This window comes from Setaria viridis, chromosome 6 (assembly GCF_005286985.2).
Source record: "Setaria viridis chromosome 6, Setaria_viridis_v4.0, whole genome shotgun sequence".
Taxonomy (NCBI): domain Eukaryota; kingdom Viridiplantae; phylum Streptophyta; class Magnoliopsida; order Poales; family Poaceae; genus Setaria; species Setaria viridis.
The window spans coordinates 14,927,142-14,938,783 of record NC_048268.2 but is presented as its reverse complement, the minus strand read 5'-3'; positions in this window follow the sequence as shown (position 1 = coordinate 14,938,783).

The window sequence follows — 11,642 nt, the reverse complement described above, 5'->3', positions numbered from 1 at the left end:
TAGTGTTCTAAAATTTTGTATACTCTAATATCTGACTTGCATCATATCAAAGAATCCGAAGCTTCGGAAGTCGAGTACTTGGAATTATCAACTGAAGATCACCAGGAGTTCAAGGAGCTCTAGAAGTTGAAGGGCCTGCTGAAGAAGCTAACATCTCAGTAGCCCAAGACAAGCCCCGGATTATCTAAACCTATTAATTTCAGAAGTTATATTCATGAGTTCAAATTATTAGTTATTTATATATACCTGCATTACGTCTAGGAGTTGATTGATGCACAATTTGATATGTACCCGCTAGGGTTGATTCCTGATCTTTCGATGAGAGGCGTGGGATAACTCGATTGGTCGATGGAGATGACGTTCACGGCCCGACTACAGCCTTCCAAGCTGCACCTTAGCAACCGATACACCACCTCCAATGGCTGCCGCGATCTTGTGGAGCGCGTCACCCGGCCACTACGGCACTCGTCCTGCAAGCAATCGAAGAACTAGCAAGAACAAGTATAACAAGTATTGAATTTACTAGATGAAGATGAAGGTTTCCAACTCAATCTCAATAAGGTGGTGTTCCGAAGACAGCAAGACAGGCGGCTGATACAGCACGCGTGCTTACAAGCAAGTAGCGAGAGCTAAACTTGATCTAAACAAAACCCAATCTGTTTGTGGCGGCTCTAATCCTTATTAATACCTAGGAGGATGACCAGGGGGGTGTTGGGGTCGTGCTCCAACCCTAGGACATGTCCCTAATGGACCCAACTTGATACACGACCCATTGGACCAAAATAAGACGACGTAGCACCTCTGGACAGAAAATCTCTCGGTAGTATTTCGATGATTGCGGCCGTCTCAGAATAGATATGGATATGAGTCCAGATCCATATGAAAATAGACTTCATAAGGATTCCAAGGAGTACTTGAACGCCCAAAACGGAGTCCGGATGAGGTCGTGGCGGCCGTTGTAAGTTGGTCCAGAGCTGCAGTCCGAATCCAGCACCAAAACGTGTTGGATTGGATCTCTTTCTTTCCTTGGGCCAAAAGTGACGTGGTGGCCTGGTGGAGGACGTTGGGAATACTTGGACTTGGCCCCAATCAACTTCTTTGGTCCTCCATGCCTTCCATGTATGTTTAGCACTATTTTTGATCTATGTATGTATTTCTGAAATTGACAACGAACACACATCATGGTGCAACATCGATTCATCAAATGTATCAAATACAATCATGGTAAAGAATTGTTTCACCTGTGAATCAAAAGTTACTAATATGGTTGTATCCGAGCAGGTTATGTCCTTATCATTCTCCCATTCTTGGCTGCAAGTCGTCCTCGACTTGCTCCAATGGCATTCTAAGGTGCTTGCTTTGATGTTGGAGCACGGAGCGACGGCCATGCTGCATGGCCACAACTAGTAATGTTCCCCTTCTTTGGCCTTACCCTGTTGCATATGGGAAAAACTAGAAAAATTTTGCAAGACATTATTAGTGTTAGTGCAGCCCTCTATTTGATCATGGTATTGTTGCCCAAAAGGATCTTTCAGATTAGAGCAAATATAAACTTTATGCACCAAATATTCACCTTTGTTATTGTATTTGCCAATTGGATGAAGCGAACAATGATTAAAACTTGGCAAACCAGAATCAAATTTAAGTTTCTCTTGTAGACAATTTAGATTACATAGAATATAAAATTCAATATAACCCAAAGTATTTAAAGAGGATAGCAAATTCAGTTCATCTTGTGCACAACTAATAGGATGAAAAAGCTTTTCTTCAGCATATTTATATGTTTCCAAACGAAAAGTATCACACTTATTCGTTACTTGTGGCATAGGAGTAAAAGAATCATCATCACACAAGTCTTCTTTATCACAAGGAACAGCAAGTAATTCATTTTGAAACAAAGGAAAATCAACAATGGGTTCCACTATTTGTTGCTCTTCATTAGCATGCAGGGTGGACAAATTTTGGACATTATGGGTCATATCATTATTGCAAGTATTCACAGATAAAAGAATCTCCTTTTCAGCATTGAGAGCAAGACAATACAATTGAGCAATATGCATGCATGATTTGCTAATTAACAAAGTTCGAATTTCAGAATTGAGCCCTCTCATGAACCTACTCATCACATCTTCCATGCATTCATCTAATCTACCATACATGATACAAATTTTAAAATCATGGAAGTATTCTTTCACAGTCCTACTACCTTGCCTCAAGTTGTCTAATTTAGCAAGCAAATAATTAGCATAATACTCAGGAATGAATACATCTCTAAAAAGAAATTTAAAGTCTTCCCAAGATTCTAGAACTTTCTTACGCCTACAATTGTGTTTCCATTGTAGTAAGGCAAATTCAGTCAAAATATTAGAGGCAATATAAATCTTTTGTTTCTCGGACAGGTCATGCTCATCAAATTCATTATCTACTTTTATCTCCCAATCAATGTAAGCTTTAGGATCAAACTTACCATCATATAACGGCAAGTGTTGAATGACATCCTGAATATGAAGGTCTAGTTTCAACAGCTCAAAAATCTCCATATCACCTGCCATGATTAGTAGAAAACAAGAAATACAGAAATAATATGTATCCTCCTGTCAACTACTACGATGTGTTGGTTGTAATTCTCTCAAACTCAACTTGTAAAAACAAGCCCTTACAAGTTCTTACCAAGCCAAACATTAGGTGACGGCAACCAACAAGTCTACAACCGTGGAGTGAAGTGTATCGGTGCCGCAGCAACAAAAAATTTGTCAAGCTGTAGTCGAATATGTGGAGCTGTAGGTGGGCATAAGTAAGGAAATATACTAGCACCACGTTAGTCACAAAAGCAAGTTGAGTAATCATTCAACGGTGGTACTATGCTGGTCCTAGCCTAGACCGTGCTAGAGACGCGAGCCTGGATACAAGGGAAGTCACAACACACCACCAAAAAATAATAGGGAAGCACAATGAACAATCCCTTTTCTTCCTTTTTTTTTGTCTTTCTTTCCTTCTTTTTTTTCTGTTTTTTTTTTCTTCTTTCTTTTTTCAGGGGTCCTCAAATCTGATTATATGAACAAAAGGACTTCACAAAAGTCACACACCACACAAACCTTGATTAGTCATGATATCTTTGCCATCTATTTAAATCACTAGTAATGTCCTATTCTTAGCACTCCTCAGCTATGCAACCTCTCTAAGAAACTTTTGTTGCTCAGTGAACAGTAATATAAGGTAATATTGTTCATATACAATTGGATCAAGGAAATGACCTGTTTTGGAAGGTGTGGATATAAGCTTGGATGTGATCAAGAAAGTAGTCTTGAATTCTATAGTTCTGTCTAGTGTAAATAATTTTGATAAGGCCCATCCATTTTTTAACCGCTAATCAAGTGAATTATCTGGTCGCATACTGGGATTGGGAATTAGCAAGCCTGGTAGGTTAGTTGGCTCTTAAGGTGGAAATATTCTTACCCTACTTAGAGAGTGTGTTGTGAGAGCGTAGCTTGAAACTCACATGGTGATCAGGCAAAACATGTGGTCCCATGTGGGGTGTGTTCCTGGGTTCGGGTAAGTATAATTCAAGTCTTTGGGTATGGCTAATCGAAAGGTCGTTTCATCCGGTCGGATCAACTGTGCGTGTCTTGTGGCTAGGTATCTCCTACAGGATGTAAATCGATCCGGATCGCTGCAATTCTCGATAATGAATGCACTTGGTCATAGTGGAAAGAAGTTGAATGTGAAATTTTCCTTGAATTAAATGTTGCTGTATGAGGTGTAGTACCACTAGTTTGAATAAAATATTTTATTCAACATAGTCTAGTTAGTGAAACTTAAATTGGTAATAAAATGATAAAAATATAAGTTTCCACTATTAGTAAGCTTTTTCGCAAAAATATTGAGTCAACCAGTCCACTAAAAAACTTTTTGCATACTCCTTGAGGTCTTATTTATTTATATTGGTTACATCGTACTTAGGGGATCCTTTTAACTTGTTTTAGAAGCTCAGAGTAGTCTGCCGAGGAGGAGATCCGAAAGAACTAGAACATTGTACGAGTCTCAAATGTTCTAAATTGAAACCTTAAATGTATAATTAGTTCACAACGATAATCTCTGCCTTGTTTGGTCTGAAAACTCTTAGAATGGTTTGACATGTTTCAACTATGTTTTGTAATAATTCGTACCTTTGAGGCTATTTATGTTAAAAAATAATTTTTATTGATGTTTTCCCATAAAAAAGTGATCCTGATGTATGGATGAGATAAAAGTTGTAAGTGGATGATTCGGGTTGTCTGGAGGACACTCAATGAATTGTTGGATTTAAATTGTTTTAAGCGCGTTGGTGGATAATTACTATTCCAGCAGTAATTAGGCGCACTTAAGCTAGTTTAAATTAGATGGTTCCGTCAAACCTGGACTCTGAGGTGGACTCGAACTTGATGTGGTTTGTGCCTCTAACTTAGCTTGGATGTTCCTGCTGATCCTCTCTGCCTTCATGCCTCTCTTCAAGTATTTCATGATCCTCTCCATGTTTCTTAATTATAATAATATCTTAACTAAAAATAATACATAGGAACGAGTTTACCTTATCTTTAGTACGAATGGTCGTATCTAAGCGTGTTATGTCCTCATCGTACCGAAGCTGCATGGAATGGCTCGATGCGCAGCCACCCGGCTCCGTGATCTACGCCAGCCTTGGGAGCTTAATGTCCATTGATGTGCACAAGCTCATGGAAATGGCCTGGGGAACAAGCGCCCCTTCCCTGTGGGTGGTCTAGCCAAGGCTGGTGTGTGGATGCGAGTCCGACAAGCTTCCTGCTGAGCTACGGGAGGAGATACGGGACAGAGGTGTGGGGATACGAGGTAGGCTACACTAGCGCAATTCAAAAATTCTACCGCGTATAACCAGGAAGAACTGCCGTATAAGGATCACGGGATTACCACTCGACGCACTACTGGTGCGGAAGATGTAGATATGCGTCGATGCAGTGAAGACGATCACGTAGTCGTACGTAGTCGATAAACGTAGTCGTACATAGTCGATCACGTCCAGCAGCTCCTCAGCAGCTCGTCCACGTGCAGCAAGATCGCCTCCGGTACCGCGGCTCGTCGTCGGCTCGTCGGCGGCTCGTCCAAGTGCTGCAGGCGCAACACCTCCAAGGTATCCACACGTGCAGGGAGAAAGCGTCGCAAGCCGGACTGCTAGATCTGCGAGTTGCAACAGGCGAGGGCGTGGGAGGCGCGGCAGGTGTGTTTTGCCAAAAGGTGTGAACCCTAGGGCGCCCCCACCCCTCTATTTATAGAGGTTCCTGACGGGCCTCTGGATCCGGGGCCCATTAGTACTTCTAAACCTAATCCAACTCGGATCAGATCCGAATTGGGCTTCCAGCCCCTTAAGTGTGTGACCCTATGGGTTTGGATACGCATAGACATGGCCCGAGTACTCCTACTCAGCCCAATAGTCGGTAGCGGCCTCTAGCAAGACGTGCCAACTCCTATACGCACACGAAGATCATATCAGACGAACCATCACAACATAATATACATGCTATTCCCTTTGCCTCACGATATTTGGTCTAGCTTCAAGCCGACCGCTCTTTCTCGATCCTGTGATTCGAAATCCCTTTGTAGGTTAACTCTTAACCGTACGTAGCATGGCCATGCATTTTCGGATCCGATCACTCGAGGGGCCCAGAGATATCACTCTCAATCAGAGAGGGGCAAATCCCATCTTGATTGACCATGTCTCATAGCATGCTTCTTGACAAACCCGAAAACTACCTTTATAACTACCCTGTTACGGCGTAGCGTTTGATAGCCCCTAAGTAGGTCGATCCACATCTAGAATACATGCGACAATCTCAGGTCTAAGGACAAAGCGTATATGTTGTTTTAAAGAGAGAACTACTCCTAGCACATGTCTCCACATGTGTCCACATTATTAGTTCAACATCTCCATGTCCATGACTTGTGAAACATAGTCATCAACTAATACATGTGCTAGTCTAATATTCATGTGTGTCCTTACATGAACTCCGACTAGGGACAACTTTAGAATAACCATACAAGTAAAGAGTTTCACATACAATTCACATAATTGCAAATCAATTCAAGTAGCCTTCAATGGATATTCAATGAACACAACATACAAATCATGGATACAAATGGAATATCATCATCTCTATGATTGCCTCTAGGGCATACCTCCAACAGTCTCCCACTTGCACTAGAGTCAATCTAGAAGGTACCTAATACCCATAGCTCTTACATGCGCATCATGCTTAGCCTGCTGGAGTGGTTTTGTCAACAGATCAGAAATGTTCAGATCCGTGTGTATTTTGCATATCTTGATCTCACCCCGATTAACGAAGTCTCGAATGAGATGAAATCGCCGCATTACATGTTTGTTCTTCTGGTAGTTCCTTGGCTCCTTTGCTTGCGCAATTGCCCCATTGTTATCACAGTAGAGATTCAATGGGCTGGACGCATTCGGGAACACACCAAGCTCAATGAGGAAATTCCTTATCCAAACACCTTCCTTCGCGGCTTCCGAAGCCGCGATATACTCGGCTTCTGTCGTAGAATCGGCCATCGTCTCCTGCTTGGAACTCTTCCAACTAACAGCACCACCATTTAGCGTGAACATAAATCCTGATTGTGACTTTGAATCATCTCTGTCGGTTTGGAAACTAGCATCGGTGTAACCTATTAAAACGAGCTCCTCCTCACCTCCATAGACGAGGAACATATCTTTAGTCCTTCTTAAGTACTTAAGAATGTATTTCACCGCTGTCCAGTGACTCTCACCTGGATCAGATTGGTGTCTGCTTGTCATACTTAGCGCATATGAAACATCTGGGCGAGTACTTATCATTGCATACATGATAGATCCAATAGCCGAGGCATATGGCACTCTACTCATGCGATCCCGCTCATCAGCAGTCGAAGAACACTGAGTCTTGCTGAGATGTATGCCATGTGACATAGGCAAGAACCCTTTCTTTGCCTCTTCCATGCTGAACCGCTTCAACACTTTGTCAATGTAAGTATCTTGGCTTAAACCTATAAGCCTTCTCGATCTATCTCTACAGATCTTAATGCCCAGAATATATGCCGCTTCCCCTAAGTCCTTCATCGAAAAACTATTTTTCAGTGAAGTCTTTACGGACTCAAGCATAGGAATGTTATTTCCAATCAGTAATATGTCATCCACATATAAGATTAGAAATACTACAGAGCTCCCACTAACCTTCTTGTAAACACAAGACTCTTCTTCGTTCTTGGTGAAGTCAAACCCTTTGACCACTTCATCAAAACGAATGTTCCAACTCCTAGATGCTTGCTTCAATCCATAAATGGATCTCTGAAGCTTGCATACCTTTCCAGCATTTTTCGGATCGACGAAACCCTCGGGCTGTATCATATACACGTCCTCAGCTAGGTTTCCATTCAAGAAAGCTGTCCTGACATCCATCTGCCATATCTCATAATCGAAATATGCAGCTATAGCTAGAATAATCCGAATGGACTTAAGCATCACTACGGGCGAGAAGGTCTCGTCGTAGTCAACTCCTTGAACTTGTCGAAAACCTTTTGCGACAAGTCGTGCTTTATAGATGTGAACATTTCCATCCATGTCCTTTTTCTTCTTATAGATCCACTTGCACTCTATGGCTTAACACCATCAGGCGGGTCAACCAAGTTCCAAACTTGATTATCTCCCATGGACTCTATTTCGGATTGCATGGCATTCTGCCATTTTTCGGAGTCTGGGTCCATCATTGCTTCTGCATATGTCGCGGGCTCATCATTGTCCAACAATAATATTTCCCACATTTCGCGGAGCCTTGCCGACCTTCGTGGTTGTGGCGGTGCTTCTCTTGCCATGGGTATCTCAACTTGTTCTGCTACGTTAGCATCACTCATTGATTCTTGCCCGATCGGCTCATCTTGAACTTCTTCAAGATGCACTGTCTTTCCACTCTTTTCTCCTTTGAGAAACTCTTTCTCTAGGAAAACCCCGTTCCGAGCGACAAACATTTTGCCTTCTGATCGGTTGTAGAAATAATATCCCAAAGTTTCCTTTGGATATCCCACGAAAATGCACTTATCCGACTTGGGTGTGATCTTGTCCGACTGAAGTCGCTTGACAAACACTTCACATCCCCAAATCTTTAGAAAAGACAAACTAGGAACCTTTCCAGTCCATATCTCATATGGTGTCTTAACTACGGATTTAGATGGTACCCTATTAAGTGTGAAAGCTGCTGTTTCTAGAGCGTATCCCCAAAATGACAACGGTAGGTCCGACTGGCTCATCATTGATCGAACCATGTCTAACAAAGTTCGATTACATCGCTCGGACACACCGTTTCTCTGAGGTGTTCCAGACGGCGTAAGTTGTGGAACAATTCCGCAACACTTTAGATGATTGCTAAACTCGTGGCTCAAATACTTGCCTCCACGATCAGATCGTATGATAGAGTCGGAGTGCCCGATCTTTCGGTGAGTGGAGATAAATTCGACTTGGTGGAAGTAGACCCTCACGATCCGACTACGACGAGCGAACCCGAAGCGCCAATGCAATCGCTGAACCAACTCCCGATGGTTACCAACCTCGCCAGTGCGAGATCAGCCTGATCACGAAGATTGATTCTTGTCCGCAATCGAAGAACGAACAAGAAAGAGAGGCGAGCAATCTAAATATCACTCGAAGGTGGAGTTCTGAATCACACAAGGACAGCGCGTATTTGCGCGTGTTCAATAGTAGCTAAAACTAGATGTAAAACAAAACTCAAGTCGTAAACAAAAAGGACTCGGACTAAATAAAGGGGGCGCAGCCCCTAGAGTCCGAAGGGGTCACGGCGCCCAACCCTAGGCGCCCCACCTGGGCTGCCCTGTTGGGCCATCTTCTTATTCCGATGGGCCTTCGTTCCTTAACAGCATGATGAAGTTTAATTCTCTCGCACGGGCTCGAGTGATTGGCCCAACTGGATGAGCAACTGTAGGAGCCTGAGGTGGAGGAGCAACTGGAGGCGCCTGAGGTGCTGCTGGTGTAGATGTACTCATGGTGTCCTCATCATCCTCCCCTTCTTCAACTGAAGTCGTCCTCGACGGCAACTCCTCATCTTTGCCCACATACGGTTTCAAATCTGCAACATTAAAACTCGTGGAAACACCAAACTCCGTAGGCAGGTCAAGGATATAAGCATTATCATTAATCTTGGTTAGCACTTTAAAAGGACCAGCAGCACGTGGCATCAATTTAGAACGATGTAAGGTAGGAAAACGATCCTTCCGCAAATGCAACCAAACCAGATCACCCGGTGCAAAAGTAACATGTTTTCTCCCTTTACTACCCGCAACCTGATATTTAGCATTAGCAGCAGCAATGTTTTGTTGAGTTTGCTCATGCAAGCTAATCATTTGATCAACATGTGCAGCAGCATCTATGTGTGGGGTGTCCTCGGCATCAAGTGCAAACAAATCAATAGGCGCCCGAGGAATATAACCATAAACAACTTGAAAAGGACACATCTTTGTAGAAGAATGCGTTGCATGATTATAAGCAAACTCAACATGAGGCAAGCAATCTTCCCAACGTTTCAAGTGTTTATCTAAAACAGCCCTAAGCATAGTGGACAAGGTTCGATTAACCACCTCAGTTTGTCCATCAGTCTGAGGGTGACAAGTGGTGCTAAACAGCAATTTAGTTCCCATTTTATTCCACAGTGATCTCCAAAAATGACTAAGAAACTTAGCATCACGATCAGAGACTATTGTATTTGGAATACCGTGCAAACGAATAATCTCGCGAAAGAACAATTCAGCAACATTGCTAGCATCATCAGTCTTATGACAAGGTATAAAATGAGCCATTTTGGAGAAACGATCAACAACCACAAAAATACTGTGTGGCGGAACCACCTCGGATTAGCTTGATTAAACAGGGTTAAGCCGCCTAACATGCGACACTCCTGCCTAACCCGAGCTAACACGAAGTGCCGTCGGATTTCATCCGATTTAACCACTTAAACAGGATCGAGTTTAGCAAACCCACACGAAGGTGAGCGGTTACAGAGAATACAACAAGTCCACCGAGTTGAACAAGTTTTACCCATTTAGTTCGGCCATAAGATCCAACATCAGAGTTTTACAAGATTTCAAGAAAACAACAGAGAAACACTAGCGGAAGACTTCGTCGGGGTCGGATGTCCGGGCGAGGCCAGCCAGAACATCACTGAGTCCTCTCCTCGCCGTCCGAGGAGGGGTCCCACTCGACCGTCCAGCCTGGCGGGAGCTGGGGCGGCCAAGCACCAACCAGAGAGGGGTCGGACGCAGCAACTTCACCTGAAAAACAGGAGCCACAACAAGGCTGAGCTACTAAGCTCAACAAGACTTAACCGGTAGGAGTAAGGGCTACTCCTCGTTCTAGACATGCAAGGCTTCCTGGCTGAGGGGTTTGGTTGCCAAAAGCACTAAGTAACCCTATTTCAGTTTTTAGCTCCGGTTCTATGTTCATTTACCAGTCTAGGTTGTGCAACCTATTCTAAGCATTCATAGAACCAAACAAGATGTGAAGATATAACAACAAACATTGCCATCATCAGATTCCTCATTTACTCAGGGTGACATAGCGATCAAGCAATCTCAAACTGTGAGAGGCAGATGAATCGATTCGAGTTCTTTAACCATGCATGGTGAACCTAGCCTCACGACATCCGCGCACCCGGAGGTCGCTTCCTGTGTCGGCCTTCCCCATCAATCCCCTAACCCGTGTCGGGCCCATTTCCTTTGGTGCAAGGTTCCACAGACCCGGCCTCTGCCGTTCTGTGACCACACATTGCCACCAAGTGCGACAACCAGCAGGGGAAACTCCGTTCCAAGAACAATGGGGTGACCGCTCACGTCTAGGTTCAATCCGGTACTAGGCTTCCTCATCCCATACTAAGTATGAGGCTAGTACTTTCAAAAACTTGATCACGACCACCACCACTGTCGGGCCTTAGCAAGATTTCATAGACAGACGGGGCGACCATCCGACCACCAAATAGTTACCCAAAACCCTGCCCCGTCCATCATCCTTATAGTTATAACAGGAGAGTAAACATGCAACTCCTATAACTCGCGAGTGACAGGAAATCACTCGACTTTTACCGTTTTCCTAGTTAAGCAATGCAGCTACTCGGTTCAACAGCTAGTGCTCAGATCATGGGTCACTGAGTCATGCATCTAGGGTTTCACACAACTCCTATATGTAAATGCACAAGCATGTTACAGAAGGCATGCGCAAGTCTGGTAAAACACATAGGACTTTCATGCAACCGGGGCTTGCCTTCAAGCAAGGAGGACGGAAACTGCTCGACTTCGGGGGCGACTTCGACTTCGGAGGATAGGAGCTCGGCTACAGCTTCCTCTTCTGGCGCCGGGTGAAGCTCGTAGAAGCCGTCGGCGAGGTGCAGCTCTACACGAATGCAATGCAAGGGTTAGCTTAGACGGTTACTTCAACAGCAACACTGGCTCGCCTGAGCCCAGAAACTCGCGACAAAGAGCAGGAGGTGATGGTGGTTCGAGAGCTGATGATGATCAAAAGGTAAGGGTAGGAAAGGAACTAGTGGTCTGATCCTTGAACTAGAGGATGTGATAACTGGGGGAGTCCT